Genomic DNA, 24,209 nt, shown 5'->3' with positions numbered 1-24,209 from the left:
CAGATTGGAAAGGTGCATGCTTTAATTGGTAGGAGGAAACTAGTAGATGAAAGCTGGAGCTTTAATCATAAATATCAGAAGAGGGAGAAACGGAGCTGCAGTGGAAAGGAGGCAGCAAGAATCAAGGTTTTCCCCCTGGAGCAGAGTGCCAGATATTGCCAGGAAAACTGGCTGGGCAGGTGGAGGAGGAATTAAAGTACTCTTCCTCCCTGTTCCCACAGTTTTTTGCAGTGAGCCGTGCCTGCTGCTTTGTAGCTGTTCAGCAACCTGTGTCTAGTTTGGGTCTCAAGATGAGGCATAAAAACTTTTGGTGCACCAGCCACAGTTTTCCTTCTTGTGTTGCCAGGCAGTTACCAGCAGGAGGAGCCACTGTCCTTCGGTGCCCTGCTAGAATGGCAGGTGCTGCGGTCCAGCCAAGTTTAGGATTGTGGCTGACCAGTGAAAACTCTGCACACCGGAAATTATATTGTGCAGCTCTAGGATCAGCCTAGGATGTAGTCTGATGTAATATACTGTAGTTATCTTTTTTTGTACTTTTACTGCACTTTGGTGGGCTTTCTCCCCTGTTTATTTAAATTGTGGTTTTTTAAGCCACTTCAGGTCCTCATTGAGGAAAAAGGTGATATAAAAATTGCCTAAATAAACAATGAAAGGAGCGAGCAAACAAGCTTGTCTGCCCCAGATTAAGTCCTTCTGGGCTTGGATCCAGAGGAGTTAGCCGTGCTAGTCTGTAGTTGCAAAATAGTAAAGAGTCCAGTAAGCACCTTTAACCAACTTTATTGTAGCATGAGTTTTCAAGAACCACAGCTCTCTTCATCAGATGCATGACCAAGAGAGCTGTGGTTCTCGAAAGCTTATGCTACAATAAAGTTGGTTAGTCTTAAAGGGGCTACTGGACTCTTCTAGGCTTGGAGGATCTGGATTGTGAGAAAAACAAGTTCTCTGCCAGTAGTGGAGCTCCTCAGCTCTGTGGGATAGCTGCAGTTTATATTCCTTTTCATGCTTGGGGAATATGCCCCGGTTTTTATCCTTTGCCTGTCCTACCATCACACACTTGTCCTGTCCATCCTCCAGTGGGCTTCATGGCTGAGCAGGGATTCGAACTCAAGTTTCCCCTATTCGAGTCCAACATTCTAACCACTACACCATAGTGGCTGTTACCTTAACCCTGTAAGGTATCTCTGGCCAAGAAAGAATGCTGCAACAGTATTGTTTTCTGAAGGCCGCCCAGTGAGCCCCACAATGGATTCGAACCTGAGATTCCCAACGTCAACCCTTCCTACCCAAATCTAGGCAACCTCACAATACACGTCTCCCACTTAATCCTGCTGGCCCATAATAAGTCAGGTTAGTCTGAAACCCTCTGGACAGCCCCTTAAAAGGCTCCGCTCTGCAATGCGTCCTGTCTATCCAACCAACCCTTACTCATATCCAATCTTACGTGTGCGTGTCTAAAATCAAATCTGAATATAGCAAACCTACGCCCTGAGATCCCAATTTTTAAAATGTTGCTCGGTTTTGACAGTGTAATGTTGCCCCTCCTTTCACGCACCCTTTCCCTCTTTAATGTTGCCAACAACTATGGCCTGTCTCTTCCTCCTGCCAAGTTTACAATGTTACATAAGAGCCATGGATACAGAATGCTTAATTTCTCCATTGCAGACTTCCTACGCCCTTCCTGAGACACGTCCCGTTTTAGGAAACTCTGGTCTTCAGGAGTGATATGAATCCAGATCAGCCCATACATAATTCACTCTTGCTAGATACCTTGGTTATGTGTTTGGAAGAAGATGAGCCACTAACAGAGCGATTCTAAGCTGGTCTGCTCAAAAGTAAGTCTTACAGTGAAATACTAATCAGAGTTACTCCAGTCCAAGCCCATTTAAATCATTTGGCTTAGACTGGAGTAACTCTGTTTTAGGATTGCACTCCAGAGGAGTTAGTCATGTTAGTCTGCAGTAGCAAAATAGTAAAGAGTCCAGTCTTAAAGGTGCTACTGAACTCTTTACTGTTAGTTTATTAAGTAGTAGGTCTTACTTCCAGCAAAATTTTCTTAGGATGGGACTGTAAGACGAAGAACAAGCATCTCTTGGCCATTCCTGTCCAGATTAGATCTGTTCCAGCATCTTCCCCCATTTCACATTAAAGCCACATATATTACCCTCTAGTCATCGTATAGATAAGGAGCCCCGTGGCCCAGAGTGATGAGCTGCAGTGCTGCAGTCCAAGCTCTGCTTACGACCTGAGTTCGATCCTGGCGGAAGCCAGGTTCAGATAACCGGCTCAAGGATGACTCAGCCTTCCCTCCTGCTCAAGGTTGACTCAGCCTTCCATCCTTCCGAGGTCGATAAAATGAGTACCCAGTTTCCTGGGGGTAAAGTGTAGATGACTGGGGAAGACAATGGCAAACCACCCCATGAAAAGTCTGCCATAAAAATGTCATGATGCGACATCCCCCCCCCCATGGGTCAGTAATGACTCGGTGCGTGCACAGGGGACCACCTTTACCTTGACCACTGTATAGAGAAATCAGGTAGTAACATTTTCTTATAAAGACAAAGCAGGGCTTTCCTGATTTCATTGGAGACAGAAGATGTTTTCAAGGGAGAATTTTTGCCAGGAGCAATTTTTCCCATCAGTTGTCAGTAGAAGCAGCAGTACAACATCATCAACAACAACATTTGTCCGCCCTTCAGGACAACATAATGCCCACTCAGAGCAGTTTACAAAGTATGTCATTATTATCCCCACAACAAAACACCCTGTGAGGTGGGTGGGGCTGAGAGAGCTCCAAGAGAGCCGTGACTAGCCCAAGGTCGCCCAGCTGGCTTCAAGTGGAGGAGTGAGGAATCAAACCCAGCTCTCCAGATTAAAGTCCTGCACTCTTATCCACTACACCAAACTGGCTCTCACACCAAACTGGCTCGCAAACTGGCCTCTGGCTTGGTTGGAATCTGAACATGTAAGATTTGGTTCACATTATTCTCGTAAAGCCATTGGGTTTTTTTTTCTTTTTTAATGTGTATGTATGCCGTGATCTCCACTTTTTGCATGAGTGGTGGATATGTGGTTCCGAGAAAGTGAGTGTGTGCTTTGAATGTTACAGGGAACAGCATACATAGACATGATGTATATGATTTCCATTTCTGTCAGAAATGTCCCTGTAACTAGTTTGGTGTAATGGTTAAGAGCGCGGGACTCTAATCTGGACAACTGGGGGCCAAGCTACACATGACGAATGACACTTGAACAGCAAGTGGATTGAGTGGAGGGCAAGTGAACAGGGAGAAATACACTTGCTGTTCAAGTGTCATTCGTCATGTGTAGCTTGGCCCTGGGTTTGATTCCCCACTCCTCCACTTGAAGCCAGCTGGGTGACCTTGGCTCAGTCACAGCTCTCTCCAAGCTCTCTCAGCCCCACCCACCTCACAGGGTGATTATTGTTGTGAGGATAATAATGACATACTTTGTAAACCGCTCTGAGTGAGCATTAAGTTGTCCTGAAGGGCGGTATACAAATCAAATGTTGCTGTTGTTATTAAAAGCTTCATTATCAAGGGCTACATTAGGTGTCAATTCAGTGTGAGATGAGCTATTAGCCATTGGGTGTCTTGTTTTTTTTTTCTGAATTAGTGTCTGAGAGTGACATGCCTCTAGAGTGAAAGCGGTCTGCATTTTGTAGTCCTGAATTTACATTGGCTTGAATTTTAAGACATCGATAACAAGCCAAAGAGCCCCCATTCATTTCCAGAGGAGTTAGCCGTGTTAGTCTGTGGTAGCAAAATCAAAAAGAGTCCAGTAGCACCTTTAAGACTAACCAATTTTATTGTAGCATAAGCTTTCGAGAACCACAGCTCTCTTCGTCAGATGCATGGTACATAAACTGGACCAGTTTATGTACCATGCATCTGACGAAGAGAACTGTGATTCTCGAAAGCTTATGCTACAATAAAATTGGTTAGTCTTAAAGGTGCTACTGGACTCTTTTTGATTTTCTCATTCATTTCCGTCTCAGTGTCCTCTCGCTGGTTTCTTCTGTTTTCCCAGATCCAGTTGCTCTCCTAGAGGGAAGCTTCTTCTTAAGGGCCAAACAACACATTATGGGCTGATTCAATTTCCCTTTTTTGTTTTTACATTTTTGCTGTTGTGCACATGTGTGTGTGCATGGGGGATGGCTCAGGAATGGCTTGGAAGAGTGGCAGTGCCGTTCCAGATCTCTCTCTTTCTGTCTCAAGCTGCTGTTGTAGTTGTTTCCCCCCCTCCCCCCTTGCATGACTAAACAACAGCTTCATGGGATAAGCAGTTGGGACTGTGATATTAAGGGTTAAAACTCCCTCCTCTGATCAGACACTGAGTCCCGTAAGGCTGCATTCAAATAAAAATAAAGATGCCTACGATCTCCAGCCCAATGTATAGTTTTGCCCTGAGCGGAGTCAAAACCTCTAACTTGAAGCCTTCCAATTCTGAACTATAGATGGGAAGAAAGGCAAGATGTCCTGCGGTGCAAACAGCAAGAAAAGCAGCAAAAGTTCAGAATCTCTGATCTCCCTCCAAGACCCTCCTGGGAATGCGGTTGCTTCGTTTCAGGGTGTCTCTGAGCACACAGTCTTCAGCACTCTTTGCATACACAGTAGATGTCCTCAAACATTGCTCTTGGCTGTCCCCAGAAATGGAAAGCGTTGCCCAGCCCTGTAATCAAAGCAGTCTCATTTCCATCCCCTGGCTATGGCGGCATCCCATTTTCTGATTCTCCTCTTTTTTGCATTACTTCTTCCCAGGGCTTTTTTTCTGGGAAAAGAGGTGGTGGAACTCAGTGGCTTGCCAGCACATGGGACAACTCCTGTCAGGAGGTGGTGCTCCTGGTACCACATGCGCACACATGAAGCACACATGCGCTCCCGGGTCTGTGCAATGATGTCACTTCTGGGAAGTGATGTCATTGTGCGGGGCGCAGCCACCCCTGAGAGTGCTCCCACATGGGAGGGAGTTTAAATCGCCTTCTGCGCAGCTCGCAACCTGAACTCCCCCCTGCTCCAGCTGACTGGCACCGGTCAGCTGGAGCAAGAGGGGGTTAAAGTTTAAATTTCCCCCCACCCAGCTCCACCCCTTTGCTGGAGCAAGGAGCAAGGTGCTTCCTTCACCCAGTACGAGAGGGGCGAGGGGATTCCCTCATCCCTCTGACATTGGGCGAAGTGGGCTTTTTTTCAGTGAACTGATCTCTGTCTGGAGATCAAGGGGCAGAGCCACAGGCCACGTGACCATTTTCAAGAGGTGCTGGAATCACCTTCCACCACGTTCCTGCTGAAAAAAAAGCCCTGCTTCTTCCTTTCCTTCAGCTTCACCAAAACTTCAGCTTTCATGCCACATTACATCACCTCAACAGCAATGCTTTTTCAGTGGGGAAACACTTCACACATTCGTACACAAGAGTCATTCAGTGATGACACATAGAGCGATGTATGTAAAATATGTGAATCAGTCCACACAAATTTTTCCAACCTGATCGGGTATTGAACCATGTGGTATAGCGCCACACGGTTTCAGCTTTCTGTTGAGCATAAGATGGTGGGTCGAGCAACATTTGTGTTGGGATTAATAGCCGAGCATGATTAATGCACAGCAGAAATGAACAGAGCAGACACTTGTGTGTTTTTAGCTGCTGTAAAAATACTACATATAAAGGTAAAAAAATTTACATTGGTTAGAATTAGGGTTGCCAGGTCTAGGTTGGGAAATTCCTGGAGATTTGGGGGGGTGGAGCCTGAAGAGGGTGGGGTTTGGGGAGGGGAGGGGCCTCAGTGGGGTATAATTCCATAGAGTTCACTCTTCAAAGCAGCCATTTTCTCCAGGGGAACTGATCTCTGGGCCAAGCTACACATGACGAATGACACTTGAATGGCAAGTGTATTTCTCCCTGTTCACTTGCCCTCCACTCAATCCACTTGCCGTTCAAGTGTCATTCGTCATGTGTAGCTTGGCCCTCTGTTGCTTAGATATCAGTTGTAATTCCGAGAGATTTCCAGCTATCACCTGGAGGCTGGCAAGCCTAGTTAGAAAACAACTGAACTCCATCTTGAGTCTAATTTCTGCCCGACAAAATGCTGTTAAAGGCTAGGAGGGGAGAAAGGTGGCAGGCCCCAGAAAAGCCCCACTGGAGAATCAGCATGAAGTAGTCATTAGAGTTTTGGATTAAGGCGACTTGGCTCCTGTTCAACCATGAAGCAGCCTAATTTACCCTCTATCATGTCACCTTTCTCTACTGGGCTGCTGAAGAAATTAAAATGGAGAAGAACCACGTATGCTACTCCAAGATCCAAAGAACAGAGTAGGGGGGAATTAAAACAAACGTGATAGCTAAATAGATAGATCGCCCTTGCTGTATGATAGAGTAGCTCTTGGATCAGTTTGGGGCATAGACTTTTCAGTTTCATGACAGGGGGAACAAGCCTCGAGAAGGAGCAAAAAAGATCTCAAATTTTTTAAAAAACTCCGATCTTTATTACATAAGTTAAAGAAAGTTTGGTGTAGTGGTTAAGAGTGGTGGGACTCTAATCTGCAGAACCAGGTTTGATTCCCCAGTCCTCCACTTGAAGATAGCTGGGTGACCTTGGGTCAGTCACAGCTCTCTCAGAGCTCTCTCAGCCCCACCCGCCTCACAGGGTGATTGTCGTGAGGATAATAAATAACAAACTTTGTAAACTGCTCTGAGTGGGCATTAAGTTGTCCCGAAGGGCGGTATATAAATTGAATGTTATATTATTATTACCAATTCATTACAGCTAATTCAAGTATCAGAAGAAACACAGTTGAGATGTATATTGCTAGGATTCTTCTGCCCTAAATGTTTCAGGTGGGTAGCCATGTTGGTCTATAGTAGAAGGGCAAGATTTGGGTGCAGTAGGTGCTACTGGACCCAAATCTTGCTCTTCTACCCTAACCAGATTTCCATCTGGAATCCTAAATAAAATTGTCAAGGCTTAAATTATTCTTCCTTGGAGCCTTCTTTGACAGTTGCTGTGTTGTGTGTATATCAGGTGTCAAAATCTCTACTACTAAACACGTTTTCACACACTATACTTTAAATGGCCTCATGTAACCTGTCTTCATTTTTTTTTAAAAAAATGTCTTCATTTATTACATCCCTCAAAGAGGTTCAGGGTGGCAGACACAGAAGACTATCATGTAGAGGCAAATAGTGGCTTGTTTGTAGTTTTCGTTTAAGCCCTGTGGAGCCTTGGATGGTTGTGAAATCTCCGGGCAATCAGCAAAGAAAGGTGGAGCTGTTTTTATGCAGATCAGATGTGGTTTGGATTAGCTGTTCCAGGAGTATTGGGTGTCTCTTGTGGGTGCGTGGAAGATGTCTCATGAAACTTTTGCTACGAGCACTGCATGCCCCAAATGGCATCTCGACCCAAGAATGGCGCCCACCATTCCAGAGAGGAAAATGGGGATGCTTTTTGCTTGCTTTGGAACGCCTCTTTTCTTACACCAAGATTGCTGTCTGAGCATGCGCATGTGCACATATGTTACAGGCGAATTCCCTTGAGTGCATGCATTTTCTGGAGTATGGGAGAAAGGGGGGAGGCAGAGGGTGCCAACTGGCGAGCACCGACTTTCTTCCTATCACCCGGCCTGGTTTGCACCTGCTGCAAAATAGCAGCAATTCAATCTAGCACGTGGCTTGCCAAGCTCTGCTTGGCAGGCGATGCCCGTCCCAACTCTTGGTGCTCGCTCTTTGAAGTCAGTCTGTGAGCACGAGTGAGAGGAAACATTATGTAGAAAGGGTGATTTGTAGAACTGTCAATGAAATAAAGGATTTTTTTAAATCCACTGTCTGGTTTTTAAGTAATTACTCAATTAAATTAGTTAAATCTCCATATGACGCCATTCGGCTCGGTGAATGTGCCTTTTTGAAGCTTGCAAAAGAATGGGATGGTTTCCCTTTGAAAATGTTCAATGACTTGGGCATAGCTATGCAGGAATGGGGGATGAGCCTTTCTGCTACTTTGGCGTAATGGTTAGAATGTTGGTCGGCAGGTGTGGTAACCTGGGTTCGAATCCCCACTCAGCCAGGAAACTCACTGGATAATCTTGAGCTAGTCACTTTCTGGCCTTTTCCTCATGGCACACATTAAGCCGGCACTGTTGTGTACGCACGGCAATTGGCGCTGAATCAGCTGGGGCTCCTGCCTGCATTGCACGACCTCAAGGCGATTTGGTGTCTGCTTTCTTGAAGATCCAGAGGAGTTAGCCGTGTTAGTCTGTAGTAGCAAAATAGAAAAGAGTCCAGTAGCACCTTTAAGACGAACCAATTTTATTGTAGCATAAGCTTTCGAGAATCAAGTTCTCTTCGTCAGATGCATGATACAAACTGGGCAAATACAGAAGAGGAGGAGGGAGAGGGGAGAGAAGAGGACATATATCAGAAGGGGACAAGATGCAATTAGCGGGGAGGCAACCAAAACATTCCTTTGCTAGTAAATGTAAACATCTCCTTTTGGTGTGGAGTCAGTTTGCCGTGTTAGTTTGTAGCAGTATAAGCATCCAATTCCTATGTAGTATAAGCCTTCGATAACCACAGCTCTCCCTGCCAGATGCATCTGACAAAGAGAGCTGTGGTCCCCAAAAGCCCATACCAGGCGCATCTGACGAAGAGAACTTGATTCTCGAAAGCTTATGCTACAATAAAATTGGTTAGTCTTAAAGGTGCTACTGGACTCTTTTTGATTTTGCTTTCTTGAAGCCATCTTTTGGGGGGGGGGCTGGAGATGTGTGTGCACAGCTGGGGAGGGACCGTTTTGCACAGTCATTTCAGAGCGCAGTATTACAATCCTTCCCTGGCTTAAGGGAAAAAAATTAATAAAAAGGGAGCATTTTGCAGCAGCCGTTTCTGAGCATAGCATTACAAACCTTCCCTGGTTCAAGAAAAAAAAATACAAAGGAAGAGTGTGTACAGCCAGGGAGGGAGGGAGGGAGTGGTTGGCACTGGGTGGCCAACCAGTCAGTACCCAGGGAAAGGAAAAGGGGAGGAGAGACGCACTTAGGTACTCAGAATTCCACACACACACAGATCGCAGCGGCAGCAACTCAACAGCGGCTTCAAAAAAAAGGGTGCTGTATGTGTGCATGAAAAAAGTCCAGGGAAAGCTAGGTTCTGCATCTCATGCTTCCTTTCCTCATGTGGAAATCTGGAGATCGAGAGAAGCAGAATGGAATCAGAATCACCAGAAATTGATAGTGTGGAAAAGACCTCTGTTAGCCTACTGTGCAAGGTTGTTGTGAGGGTAAAACAGGGGCTGCTAAGTATATTGCTTTAAGCTCCTTGGAGAAAGGGTGGATGGAATAATCATCTCATCAATTGAATCCTTCCAGGCTGCCGGGGGCGGGGGGGGGGGCGGGGGAGGTGAGGCTTTGCATAGCTGAACTCTCTCTATGGAGAAAAAAAAATCTTTGTCATCACAGAGAGAATAGAAATTGGAGGCCCCTCGTCCATCTTACATGGTAGTAGAAAGGGTTTCCTTTTAGCGCATGATGAAAAGAATGACTTGCCCTTGAGAGTTCCTCTGTGTTTCTCAAGAGGAACTATCTTGAGTCTACTTCCCAAAGGAAAGGAGACATGCCCCAATGCAGAATGGTGCACAGTTGCAACAGGCAGCCTCCTGTGAGGACAGGTCATTCTGCTGAGTAACTCCAATCACACTTGATGCAAAAACATTACGGAATTATCCGTCCAGTGCAGAGGCTGACTGGAAGGAGGAAAGGCCTGAGCAGTAAGTCATACAGAGATGCAGTGGGCATCCTCTTCTAAAAGTAGGTGCCAGGCTTGCCGGAGCCTTTATTTAATTAGTGTATTTTTTGCAGCCTTTCTCTTGTGACATCCTAGTATGCCTGGTTTACAGTTTGGAAATCACTGTTATGTACAGCAGCTTTCTCAGATCTCCAGGGTCTTCTGGGTGCTTATGAGCCTGGGTGAACCCTGAAGGATCTGTCTGAGGTTATGTGTGAAACATGAAGCAGAATTGGGCAGATCTAATAGGAGCAATCAGCTTTATTTATTTCATTTGTAGCCTGCTTTTTTCAAAGAACCTCAAGTTGGATTACAGCTAAAATCAATGCAGTAAGAAACTGTGGTACATTTTTTATGCCACTATAAGCGGACTTAGGGCGACCCTGTAGGGTTTTCAGGGCTGGAGATTAACAGAAGTGGTTTGCCATTGCCGGCCTCTGCATAGCGACTCTGGAATTCCTTGGTGGTCTCCCATCCAAATACTGACCAAAGGCAACTCTGCTTAGATTCTGAGGGCCAAGCTACACATGACGAATGACACTTGAATGGCAAGTGTATTTCTCCCTGTTCACTTGCCCTCCACTCAATCCACTTGCCGTTCAAGTGTCATGCGTCATGTGTAGCTTGGCCCTGAGATGGGACAAGATTGGGCCACCTGGGCCATCCAGGTCAGGGTACATAGAGCCAACAAAATAAGATAATGCACTAATATAGCAGCAGCAACCTTTATTGGCATTACATCCATGTTAAAAAAAAACACTCGATGCAACCAGAACTCAGGGCCAAGCTACAAGTGACAAACGACACTTTAACGGCAAGTGGATTGAGTGGAGAGCAAGTGGAGGGCAAGTGAACAGGGAGGAATACACTTGCCGTTCAAGTGTCATTCGTCACTTGTAGTTTGGCCCTGAGTCTGCAAATACACAACTCACTTCATAGATGCAAGATACAAAAATTTAGCTACAGTTTCGATAACTTTTTGGTTCTGAGTAGCCAATGGGAAGATAACTTTACATTTATCAGATTTTCCAATTTGCTCTCTCAATAGCGGGTCAATGAGTGTGGGACGTATATCACAGTAATAAGTACAATGCAAAAAAACATGTTCCAGGGTTTCTATGGGCCAAGCTACACATGACGAATGACACTTGAATGGCAAGTGTATTTCTCCCTGTTCACTTGCCCTCCACTCAATCCACTTGCCGTTCAAGTGTCATTCGTCATGTGTAGCTTGGCCCCATGTCTCGCTGAGCACAAGTGCATAACCTGTTCGCATATGGCGTTTTATGGAATCTCTCATAAAGTATCACAGAAGGTAGCACATTAAACCGAGCTAACGAATAAGCTCTGCGATAATGTGGGGCCACTAAACAAGTGAGATATTCTGCCCTATACCTAGGGTTGCCAGCTTCCAGGTGATAGCTGGAGATCTCCCGGAATTACAGCTGTTCTCCAGGCAACAGAGATCAGTTCCCCTGGAGAAAATGGCTGCTTTCGATGAGTGGACTCTATGGAATTATACCTCACTGAATTCCCTCCTGTCCCCAAACCCCGCCCTCTTCAGACTCCGCCCCTGAAATCTCCAGGAATTTCCCAACTTGGACCTGGCAACCCTACCTATACCCATGGGTTAAAAACCCCAAACCTAGGGGTGAACATCTGCTTATTGCAAGACTCCTGAGATTCTGAATCTTGATGTCAAGGAATCTTTGTCTGATCAATAATGCACTAATATACCCAGAGGAGTTAGCCATGTTAGCCTGTAGTTGCAAAAGAATAAAGAATCCAGTAGCACCTTTAAGACTAACCAACTTTATTGTAGCATACGTTTTCGAGAACCACAGCTCTCTTTGTCAGATGCATTTCACAAAGAGAGCTGTGGTTCTCAAAAAACTTATGCACTAATATAAGCACTAAAGAAGCATGTCAGGACCGCTCAGTAAGAAGAGTTGAAGACCTTGATCTATATATGTGCACACTAACTAGGACAAATGCAAGGTTGCCAGTTTTTCAGCCTTCCGCAGTAGCTATACCTAGCTGTGGCGGCATGGTGTACAGATATAAGCTTTGATTGTGTCTGTCTAAGCTGTGAACAGTTTCACTGGCTAATTTCTTCATATCTTGTGCACAGGGGCAGGCCAGATTTTTTTCCTAGTCAGCAATTCTAGACTGCGTATTTAGAATAATTAGAATAATAACCTTGGGTATAAACCGTAATAAGCCCTTTTTGGGTCACACCAATTTCAGTGGGAGAGTTTGTTTAGGATCGTAGCCTTGACGTGCTTTTTGTTGTCTGCCCATTTTTTAAAAAAAATATAATCCTATTTGCCTGTATCACATTCCAGATGTTTCCAAACAGGTGTCAGTTTTGTCAGCCTAGAAGGACTTGACGGTTTTTAGCTTTCTGTTTAAACTCTAGAGTGGGTCAAAATGTAGTTTCCCCAGAGGAATGAGTTCGGGAGGCTTTGGTTCGAGTTCTTCCACATTTGCTATGGATTCATGGCTTTGATCGAAAGATCTCTCCAAGTCAGATTTAATGCCACATCTGTACAATGTGGATAAGAGAGGGTTAGTGCTAGTATGAAGGTGAAAACCATAAAGATTTATTTTACTTCATTTATGCCTGGCCTTTCTACCCAGCGTGGCGCCCAAGCTACTTACGTTGTCTCCATTCATCACTTTTAATCTTTGTTTTTTAAAATCTCCATTTTTAAGGGGGTAAAGCACTTGCAAACAGGGCTGCCAGCGGGCAATGTGTTTAATCTTTAACAGTGCATATTGTCGCGGTGTGGGTAGCTAAACCGCTTTGCATTCCTGGGAGAAGAACAAAATACATATGGAATAATCATACTGTCGTTCACTGCTGAAGCAAGCAAGGCAGGAACTGTAGCTCAGTGGACGAGTACATGCTTTGCATGCAGGAGGTTCTGAGTTCAAGTCCTGGCATCGCCACCAAGGAGGATTTCAGGGAAGAAATTTCCTGAATGGCTTGGAGAGCTCCTGCCAGTCAGTGTAGACAATGTCCAGCTCCAGGGACCACTGGTCTATGTTCATACTCCGGACTGAAGATGTGGCTGTGTCTGGGGAACGGGAGGAGGATGAAGGCAAGTCGGGAATGCTGTTTTCACCCACTCTGCATACGCTCTGTCAGAAGTAAAGACACAGGCTTTCTTGTAGATCAGAAGTACTATTATATAAATAATAACGAGAATTACTGAGGAAAGGTCAGCATTTTGATACATATGCCAGGAATGAAAGAGGTCTTGAATCTACGGGGGAGATGCACTCTGTACATGCTCAGGAGACCCATTTGGTGATGCTCAGTATCGGCCCTGAAAATTGGTTTGAGTGGGGGTTGAATATCGGCAAGTGCCTCCTCGGTGCCGCCAGATATGAGCTGTGAGTTGCAATGTTCCCACAAGCCCACCTACAAGTACCTGATTTCCTTATCTCCCCCCCACCTGCAAAGTGTGTGTGTGTGTGTGTCCCAGACCTACCTTGCATGGCTTTTCTGCAGCTTACTAAAATTTTGAACCTCTTTGAACGCTCTAATTCTAGGGTACGGACATTGCGGAGGATATCCTCCTCTGAGGAGAGAGGTGGAAAAGGAAGAGAAATGTATTTTAATAGCAAATGTATATGTATTTTTATACATAAATGTATTATATTGTATTTTAATAGCCAAGGTATTTTATCAACAGCCTCCACACATTGTGGAGGCAGTTGCAGTCTGTGCATGCTCAGGGGCGTTCTTTCTGCAGCAGGCTCACTGGCTTTGCAGATAACTCCTTTCTCCCTCCTTGCGTGGAGGATGGCTTAGAGTCGTGTCATCGAGGCGATGTCAATGAATGAAAGATAGTAAAGAGTCCAGTAGCACTTTTAAGACTAGCCAACTTTATTGTAGCATGAGCTTTCGAGAACCACAGCCCTCTTCGTCAGATGCAAGAGAGCTGTGGTTCTCGAAAGCTTAGGCTACGATCAAGTTGGCTCGTCTTAAAGGTGCTACTGGACTTTTTACTGTTTTGCAACTACAGACTTAACACGGCTAGCTCTGGATCAATGAATGAAAGAGAGAGAGATGGCCCCAGCTGTTGCGCCCTCCTCTTGAGAGGCGAGAGGACGTCGCCGATGGGAATTCACACGATCAGTCGATCAGTCGTTCCGGCGGCGGGAGGGCCAGTCTGGCCAGCCGGCTGGGAGGGAGAGAGGGAGGCAGGCATCTTGGCTCGCTCCTCCCCGGCCTGAGAAGGAGGAGGGCGCTCCGCTCTCTGCCTGCTGCTGGGATGCGCCGGGGGACTCAGCCGGCGTGGGCAGCGCAGCGAAGGCGCGCGGGGTAAGCGGAGGGCGCCTGGTCCGGGGTAGGGGGCCGGTTTGGAGGCGCTGCGGGGTCGGGACGGGAGGAGAAGCCTGTCGCCTTTTCTCTGTCTCAAGTCACTTTTCTGTAATGGGTCATTAAAACACAGCCGGCCAATTCTCCTTTCCCCATCCTTTCTTCGCCGCCCCCGCCTGCCATTTGCTCTGGTGAAACTGTGCGCAAAGTTTGATGGGGAGGGGGTGGGTGTAAGAAAGGCATCATTTCCCAGCCAAGGATTCTGCAGGAACGGGAAGGGGACAAAAAGCTGTCGAAGGCTGTGTGTTCCCATTCCCTTGCTGGGTTTTCCTTGCTTTTGTGCCCGGTAAAATGAGACCGGCCGTGTACTGAACTTACATAGATCCAGAGGAGTTAGCCGTGTTAGTCTGTAGTTGCAAAATAGTAAAGAGTCCAGTAGCACCTTTAAGACCAACTTTATTGCGGCATAAGCTTTCGAGAACCACAGCTCTCTTCATCAGATGCATCTGACGAAGAGAGCTGTAATTCTCGAAAGCTTATGCTGCAATAAAGGTGGTTGGTCTTAAAGGTGCTATTGAACTTACATAAACCACCAGAGAAGAGGAACCAGTGGTCCCAGTTGGTACTGTGCTCTAGCCACTAGTCAGCATCCTATACCAGCCAGTCACAAATAAACCCTTGATCCTTAGCACACAGTTGGAATCCATTAGATCCAGTACCTCTGTGATCAACGCTCTGTCTCCCTTCCCCAAGATTTGGGGGGATCCATATGATATACTAAACTTTGCTTATTTACTGAGAGCCAAGAACTGTACTGTCCAGGAATCTTGGCATCTCATTTTAACTTGAAGAATTCTAGGTTCTCTCCTTGTTCATCACCGCAGTTGCCAGCAGGTTGCTTAACAGGGCTCTAACCTAAGTGGGGGGAAATTCAGGATTGTGCCCTCCTTGTGAATGCAGTCTTTGGGCTGGCACAGCGGGGAGCATCGTAAGCCGTTCCTTTCCCCCAGCCCCATTTCCTTAGTGGGGAGTTTGCACATTGGTCTTGACAAATTTTGCAAATGGCCGGTCCCAGCAGGCAGGCCTGCCTTCTCCTGCCCCCCCCTTCTCTCCCCTTCCTTTTGCCAGCTCTTTTACTGAAGTTTGAAGGTGGAGGTCTCTGACCATTAGCACCCCTCTCCTCCAGTTAGAGCATTGGGGCAGGTGTGTGAGCCTCTCTCGCTTTCCTAACAGGTATCTTTGTGCCTGCCCCTCGCCCCATTTCCCTCCTGCCTCCTAGGAGGTGGCAAACAGCTGAGAATCATTATATTTTTGTGCACGTGCATATACCTTTCCTTCTCCGCAAGGTCACAGCTTTCATGTTCCTCCAGGCAGTGGCAAGATCCTTATTTATTTATTGTATTTCTCTCCCGTCCCGTTCTCCAAAGAGCTCAGGGTGAGGTACGTCATTCTCAGCACCTCCATTTTATCCTCACAACAACCCTGTGAGGTAGGTTAGGATGAGAGTGTGTGACTGGCCCAAGGTGACCCAGCAAAATTCTGTGATAGTGTGAGGATTCGAACTTGGGTCTCCTAGTCAATATTCTAACCATTAAACCACACTGCCCCTCTTCTGATCTTTCCTGTGGGCTTTGCAGCTGGTATTCTACATTTATTCTCATTGTCTCAGCACCACCACCCCTCCTTTTATCCTGGCATCATAAACGCTTTGCAACAATTCATTGGCATAACGCTGTGCCCTGGCAGTAGAGGAGGAAGAGGAAGAAGAAGGAGAAAAAGATCACAGGCTCCCATTTCAACCCTGTTTCTCTCTTGGAAATGTAGCCAGGTTCTGTCCTGTTTAGTTGGTTGTTGTCAGTTGGTGAATTCACACACACACACACACACACACACACACACTGTGAAACTGCTCAATCCCATGTTTTCATCCAGGGCTGCAACACACCATGGTGGTCTCACCCATTCCAGCTGTAACCACTGTTATCCTCTGCCTTTCAGATTTGGGAACTGAATCCATGAATCTAGACTTTGGCCTCTCACAAGCCTTGCAAATAGTCACTGACCCCTGAGTTAGTGATAAAAACCATGTTACCCAGATTTATTTATATCAATGTTTATCCCTCCGTTCCTCCAGGGAGCTCTCGGTGGCATACGTTGTTCTTCCGTCCTTCCTTTTATTGTCACAACAACCCTGTGAGGCAGATTAGGCTGAGAGACAGGATGTGTGTGACTGGCCCAGCTCATTGAGCCAACTTCGTGGCAGAGCGAGGACTTGAACTTGAGTCTCTCATGCTCTCGAATCCGCCGCTCAGTGTTATATAACCCAGTAATTCCCAAACCTGTTGCTTCAAGAGAACAGCTCGTTTGCTGTGATACATTTATTGAATAATTAGAGGCTCTTTTGAGCCTGAAGTATCCACCCACAGAGAAGGCTGCTGCTCGATCTCTACATGATTCATTGCCCTAGCCCTGCCTGTTCCCATTCAACCTCTGCTGGATACGATTGCTGTGTTTCTGTATTGGGTAGGACGGGCTCATTAGCTTCCTCTTGAGGTAGCAGGTTTTCCTGCCCTTATAGAGATCAGGGCCCGGCTGGATTTACGATCCTTCCACCGGGCCTGTAAGACAGAGCTGTTCTGCCAGGCATACGGTTGATGCTTTGGGCCTCCCTGCCGGCCACCTAGAGAAAGCTGTGCCTCTACAAAGGGACATCTACCACCTAGCCTCTGCCATATATTTCTGGTGGTGGTTGCTGGTGCCGTATGTTTTGCAAAACCTGCTGCTGTATTGCTTGTTGTCTGTGTTCTTTTTTAAATATTTAAGATGTTTTAAAGATATTGTATTTTATATTATTCTATTAATCGGAATCTGCCCTGAGCCTGCTGGTGCAGGGAGGGCGGAATACAAATCGAATAAAATAAAATAAAATAAATAGAGAGCTGTGTGGCTTATCTCTGCATGAGTCCCTTCTCTAGGCTTCCCTCCTTTCGTTCAGAACAGGAACTCTTATGTGTGGAACACAGGAGGCCTCCGAAGAGTGCCCGTTCTTGCCTCTTCATTAAACAACAACAACATTCGATTTATATATCCAGAGGAGTTAGCCGTGTTAGTCTGTAGTAGCAAAATATTAAAGAGTCCAGTAGCACCTTCAAGACTAACCAACTTTATCGTAGTGTAAGCTTTCGAGAACCACAGCTCTCTTTGTCAGATGCAGGACTTCGTCAGAACTGTGGTTCTCGAAAGCTTACGCTACGATAAAGTTGGTTGGCCATACAAACGCCTCCTAACTTTACCCTATGGCATTGCTTATGGAAATGTCCTTGATATTGACTGTGAGAAAGACAGACTATAAATGACATAACTAAAATAAAAAAAATAAACTTTAAAAATCTTTGGCAAAGCAGGGGAACCATAGCAGGTAACCAGACTTGAAACAGATAACAGGGTTTTGGGGTCGTAGATCCAGAGGAGTTAGCCGTGTTAGTCTGTAGTTGCAAAATAGTAAAGAGTCCAGTAACACCTTTAAGACTAAACAACTTTACTATAGCATAAGATTTCAAAAGCTTATGCTATAGTAAAGTTGGTTAGTCTTAAAAGTGCTACTGGACTCTTTACTATTCGATTTATATACCACCCTTCAGGACCACTTAACACCCACTCAGAGTGGTTTACAAAGTGTGTTATTATTATCCCCACAACAAACACCATGTGAGGTGGGTGGAGCTGAGAGAGCTCCTTGAAACTGTGACTGACCCAAGGTCACCCAGCTGGCTTCAAGCCGAGGAGTGGGGAATCAAACCCGGTTCTCCGGGTTAAAATCCTGCCGCTTTTAACCATTACACCAAACTGGCTCTCTATTTTCTGTGTAAATATGGGGCAAAAGCTCTCAGAAGTCTAGTGTACACTGTTCTAGTGTACATGGTTCGTACCTGTCTGAAACAAAAACTGGATTTTATCCTGTGTTGCTTTTGTTTTCTATTTTATATGAACCCACAGCTAGTGTTGTGTGGTGGTTACAGAGCCCAACTACAGGGAGTCTCGGCTTCCAATCTCCACTCTGCTGTGAAACTCACGGAGTGACTTTGGATCATCTGTCACTTCCTCAGCCTGCCCTACCTCAAAAAGTTGTCGTGAGGATAATTTAGGGAGTAGAGTACAGAACAATGAATACCTCCCGGAAATCCTTGGAGAATAAACAGAGTAAAAATCTGATAAATAAAAGGTGGAAAGCTACAGAACTTAACCCAACTCCTCTCTTACAGCGCAACCCTAAGCAGAGTTATCACATTCTAAGCCCGTTGATTTCATTGAGCTTAGACTGGAGTAACTCTTCTTAGGATAGCAGTATTAGAGCTGGAAAGGGAAGGACAGACATTCTAATTCCCGGGGCTGTTCCTCTCCCCCTTCAGCCCAAGACCCTGTTCCTCCTCTGGCAAGAATTCTAGTTCTTTGGCCTCCATGCTTCCCTGTTCTAAAACAAAGCCCTTGACTGTATTCTCCTTGTTTCCAAGGCTTTGTTATATAGAAGGTTATGTAGAACCCTTAAGGGAAACAAAAGGACATTCTTTATTTAGGTGGACAGGATGTGAATTGTTGAGAGAATGCTCAAGGCTGTTGAAAAAGCAGGTGATGATGCTGTGTAGAAATGGAGACGCTCCCCCCCTTCTCTCTATTGCAGAATCTGTGCTTTTGTGTGTGCACAGGAACAAAGGTACAATTTCTGCACTTAAGTAGACTGCATCTTTTGCCTGGTCCACACTGAGATGTTAAATTTTGTCCGGGCTGTACCTCTTCAGATTGCTGGGGGGTTGAAAGGGCTCATATTATTTTAACTTTCCTCCATACAAAAAGGAGAATTCTCTCTGCACATAAAAAACTAGATGCCAGGGAGATATCTAGATGAGAACTTCCACCCTGAAATGCTGTCTTTCTATGTGCAGGGACTTATGTGAATGATAGATTTAGCTGTGATAGCTAATGGAGAGCCCTAGTCTTGGAGAAAGTTGAAGTTTCCCATTTTCTGTTTGCCAGTATTACTACAGATTATTGAAGGTACTTAAAAGTTCTGCACCCCCCAAATAAGCTTTGGACGATCACAAATCATACAGCCTTAGACGCAAGGGGCTGTGCCCTGTGATTGGGGATCTATGCCGTTCCTCGGCCCAAAACCTGGTTTTAGCATTGGGCCAAGCTACACATGACGAATGACACTTGAATGGCAAGTGTATTTCTCCCTGTTCACTTGCCCTCCACTCAATCCACTTGCCGTTCAAGTGTCATTTGTCATGTGTAGCTTGGCCCACTGTCTCTTACAAATAGGGGGAGGGCAATGCAAGTGGCTAGGAGGGGAGAATAGTGAGGGAGAGCATTTGCCTACATGCCGTGCTTGGGGGCTTCTGGGAAGTATCTCGTTGGCCATTGTAGGAAAGAAGATGCTGGACAAGATGGAATACTCTAATGGAACTTGTAGGAGCAGTTCAAAGTGGAACAATGAGATTTATTCAAACGGCATAAGCTTTCGAGAACCACAGCTCTCTTTGTCAGAGGCATCTGATGAAGAGAGCTGTGGTTTTTGAAAGCTTATGCTACAATAAAGTGGGTTAGTCTTAAAGGTGCTACTGGACTCTACTTTTTTGCAACTACAGACTAACACAGCGAACTGCTCTGTACCTCTGTCCTAAGTTCCCTGGGTCAAACGCTGAGACCAGGGCATCTATTTCTAGCTCAGGTATTATTTTGAGCTGTTATCTGCTGAACGTGGGATTTCTGCTAGTTGAATGTCATGACAAGATGTAGTTACATCCTCACCCAGCGGGTGGCCGGCTCTGGGCTTCAGAACAGCCCATTGAGACAATTGCCGTCTTGCTTTGGGGGTTGCTGTCTTGCTGTTCTTGCAAGGAAAGGGGCGGGGGGTGAGTAGAGTGGAAAATGCTGGCCGCTTGCTTTTCTAAAAGTCTGGGGAGCCCCAAGGCATGGAAGAATAACGAGAGATGTTTTCCTGCTTAGAGAGTCGTCTTGCACGACAAGGAGCCTTTGGGCATGTGAGCTCTCCAGGCGATGAGGGGGAAATCGTGGAAGATGCTGTTTGCATGTGCAGCGGAGTGCTGGAGAGGAGATGAAAGGGAGTCCCTCGGGTCTGTCTTCCAGGCTCATTTTTTTTTTGCTCCCTGTTGAATTGATCGTGCACTTCTGTTAGGGGATGCCAAGCTTTGGCCAAGAGACTGTCATGCTCCATTTCCGTAAGGGACTTCCATCTGGCATTTAAAAATCCCGGATTCTCAAAAACCTCTCAGCTCTCCCATTAAAGAAGCTATTGAATCAGGCCAATTCCATCCGGCTGCACATTTTAATCTTGGTTTTACCGATACCCCCACTTTGGAGGAACAGCAGGTTGCAGAAAATTGCAACTGCCTGGCTCTTCTTCAGAGCCACAGACCTGGCTTAAAAGTTGGGATAGGGAGAAAGAGCAGAGGGGCTGAAAACAGGAGGCCTGGGTAGCTTGGATAGAGAGCAGTGTCACAACGGGTTTTTTCTCCACCCAAGGTGAGGGCATGGAAGGGTTCGAGGATGCTTTTAAGTTATGGGAGTGGAATGAAAGGGGAATGTTTGAAAACTTCAGATCTGTTCTACGGTCCCAAGAAGGGCAGCAGCAGAGCAAGGAACCAGGACTTCTGGATTCCATTCATAAAACATAAGGAGAAGCGGTCAGTGGAAGTAGATTTCGGTCTGGGTGTGTCAGGACTATCAGTTTCTTTCCTTAGTAATGACAAGAGCAGGAATAATGATGTTATAGTTTATCCCAAGCTGTCTTGCCAAGCTGCAATATGAGAACTGACTCCTTACATTTACTTTTGTAATTTTACTTTCGTATCTATAATAGGAACTAGCCAAAGGGATCCCTTTGGGCTAAACATGGCCCTTGGAAGGCTAGAATAATCCAAGATCATCTCTTTTTTTTCCAAGCCAGAAATGAAAGAGGAATTTGGGGGAAGTAGGCTTAAATGGGACTTAAAGGCAGGCTAGGGTTGCCAGCCTCCAGGTAGTGGCTGGAGGTCTCCTGGAATTATAACTGATCTCCAGGTGACAGAGATAAGTTCCCCTGGAGAAAATGGCTGCTTTGGAGGCAGGACTGTATGGCATTATACCATTCTGAGGCCCCTCCTCTCCCCAAACCCTACCCTTTCCAGGCTCCACCCCCCAAATCTCCAGGAATTTCCCAATCTGGACCTGGCAACCCTAAGGCAGGCAGCCACTTTGTTGGTGGAAAAAGGCATGCATGCCCCTCTCAAAGTGGGGAGTGGGTGGGTGGAGAGACTGGTGATATTTGCACACTGCGGCTGGTGGCTATCTCGGCTCAGACATTGGCAAGGGCCTCTGCAGACATGATGGTTAGAACAAGAGGGGCTTAGAAGTACAAACTTCTGTCACTGTTTAACTCTGACGCTTTGGAGTACCTAATTATAGAATATGCAGCTCTGAGGTTGGGTCTGCGTCCACCATGAGGACTGTCAATCAAATGCGGGCTTGAGATTTCTCTGCGGAGAGCTCTGTTCTTAGGAGTGTGGAAACCAGTTTGGGTGAGGAGGACCACAGCACATGGGGGAAAGAGGTTATGCCTTCCCTTCTCCCTTGCTGTTTTCTCAACCCAAAATGGCCATGGGGGGATGCTGTTTGTCCCTTGAGGGAGAACTTTGTGTACCCTGTAAGTATGCATGGAGTCTCCCGCAGGACAAATAGAACTCCCTGGCTCCATTTTGTACAGGGAAAATGGCACAAAGGGGGGAAGTCTGAAGCTCCTTCTTGCCATTTACCTTGGTTCTGATCCAAATCTGATCCCTGTAAGCTTGGGAATTGAGTTCCTGGTGAGAAGCTTGCAAATGCATTTTGGATCGTTTGGACCCAAGGAGAACCGGTGGAAAAACACGACGTGTCGTATGAGCTTCAGTTTTCCAGTCCTGAGTTCTGATGCATTCATGGGGTTGGATCCAGACTCAATCGGCAGTTTCCACCCATTTCCTTCTCACTGCAGCCCCCTCCCATGTCATTCCTCGACATTGCTCCAAGAGCAGCAGTTTGTGTTCCAAGAGCAGCATTTGTGGAGATTGGTGGGCTGCAGCGGAAGGGGGGAAGGCAGGCAAGTCCCATTCTGCCGTTGGGAAATTTAGCTTGGATCCAACTCACGGTGTGGTGGGGGATATTGTGTACAATAGGGTGGGGGCTTTCTTCAGGATCTCCTCTAACTAGACTTCAGGGTAGATCCTGAAGGAAAGAGCAACACTGAATTCTGCCAGATGCAGACTTGACTTTTTGCTTCTAGGGCGAAGGAGCTTGTGCCAAGTTTCGACTCTAATGCCTGGCCCTGTTTAGCTCTGTCGCAAGACAGCTGTAGAGTCTAGTTTGGTATACTGTTGTGGTAGGCGGCCTGCCAGCTCATCTCTCTTTCTAGCGTGAGGGAGGTTTCGCCATTATTGGCCCCTGTGATTGGAGTCGGTTTGCTGATAGAGAAGTATCCTGAGGCCCGGCCTGTTTAGGGAAAGTTGCTGAGAGGATTAGGACAGAGGGAAGGGTTTGTTATTTCCTACCGCTCACATGCTGGCTGCCCTTCAATAGATACAATAGCTTATTACTGTTTAGCCCGGCCCCAGCTGAGAATTTTGAGAGTCGGAAAATCCTCTTGTCCAACCCAAAATTAATTTGATCCAGAGACGAGCTTCGTAATTTTCCATATTTAGTCTGAGGACGGAAGATGTTACAATAGAATGCCTCTGGGCATGTGCAATGTGTCTTTATTCTGCCTTGGGGTAACACAATTAACCAGCCCATAGGTCTAAAGGATTTTGTAAGGACCTGTCTTTTTCCATTTAAAATAGTGATAACAGTGTGTGGAGCTCAGTTAGCCTAACCAAGCAGGGGGTGATAAATTCCCTCTACCCTCTCATGTGGCTTTGATCCAAATTGTGGCTGTGTGCACGTGCTGTTTGCCTTTTGTATATTGATGTAGTTCCACACCACATTTGTTTTTGTCCTTCAGGGGAAAAAAAGCTAAGACAGCACACAGCCCTAAATGTCCAGTGTCTTGTTGAAAAACAGTAAAGAATCCAGTAGCACCTTTATCTGCAACTGAAATGATGCATAACCTCACTCCTTGATATTTTGTGGTTGGTTCAGCCTCCCACAGCCACCACTTTGTGTCAGAATTTCATAGGTGGCCGCAGGCTCAAAAATTTTGGGAACCCCTGGTGTAAGCCCTGCTTGGCACTAGCTGTTGGGGTTGCCACACAAATGCTCTCATCAGGGCTGGATCTAGGGTTCCCGCCGGCGCCTGGTGCAACCCTTGCCTGGCTTTTCATGCATATGCTCCCAGCACTGCGCGATGACATCACTTCCATGATGTCATCATGCAGGGCGGGAGCATGCTGCACATGTGGCAAGCCGGCTGCCCCAGCACCCCGTGTGCCACGGAGCTGGTGGCGGTGGCACAAGCGTGCGCTGGGGCAACCGGCTTGCCATGTGGGCGGCTGAGCATAGGGCTAGGAGGCCCTCTGCACAGTTCGCCTGCCCCGTGCCCCGTGCTGCCTGCACAGCAAGCCCGCTGCCCCAGCGCATGGTGCACCATGGAGCTGGCGATGGTGTGGGCATCCACTGGGGTGGCTGGATAAGTGCAGGGCTGGGTGGTCAAGCCAGCCGCCCCATCAACGGGGCAGGTGAGGGCCTCTCAACCCTGTGCTCAGCCTCCCGCGCAGCAAGCCACCAGCTCTGGCGTGCTCCCGGCGGCTGGCAGCCATGCTGGCACCCCCTCTTTGGCGGCGCCGGGGGCAGGCTACCCCCTGCCCCCCCTCGATCTGGCCCTGGCTCGCATTCATTTTGGTACTGGAAATGCCAGTCAGATTTCATGGGGTCCCTGCAGCCTCCAAGGAGCTCTAGTGATTCTCTTCCTCCTTTGAAATTAACCAGAGTCTAACCCAGCTGTACCACTGAGATTGTTTAGTCTTTAAACCATCTCTGATGACAGCTTGAGCCTCCTCCCGAAAACATCCCCGAAGGATGTTTTCAAAATTATCCAGGGCAGCCTGTTCTATTGCCCAATTTGTT

At 46.6% G+C, this 24,209-nt stretch overlaps 1 protein-coding gene across 5 annotated transcripts in view; it reads left to right on the top strand.

Annotated features, from left to right (window-relative positions):
• ZNF385A (zinc finger protein 385A) overlaps positions 1–24,209 on the top strand; it is a 201,971-nt gene that overhangs the window by 113,595 nt on the left and 64,167 nt on the right. Inside the window, exon 1 of one of the 5 annotated variants that reach the window (XM_055003147.1) lies at positions 1,733–1,832. The exons of 3 other annotated variants lie outside the window; for them this stretch is intronic. The gene's annotated coding sequence lies outside the window, so the exon portion shown is untranslated. Of the gene's footprint in view, positions 1–1,732; positions 1,833–14,081; positions 14,121–24,209 lie in introns of those variants that run through there. One more of the 5 variants, XM_055003146.1, reaches the window with a different exon arrangement.

The sequence above is a fragment of the Eublepharis macularius genome, chromosome 19 (assembly GCF_028583425.1).
Source record: "Eublepharis macularius isolate TG4126 chromosome 19, MPM_Emac_v1.0, whole genome shotgun sequence".
Classification (NCBI taxonomy): domain Eukaryota; kingdom Metazoa; phylum Chordata; class Lepidosauria; order Squamata; family Eublepharidae; genus Eublepharis; species Eublepharis macularius.
Note: the sequence above shows the minus strand (reverse complement) of the source record. Positions and strands in the feature narration are given on the sequence as shown.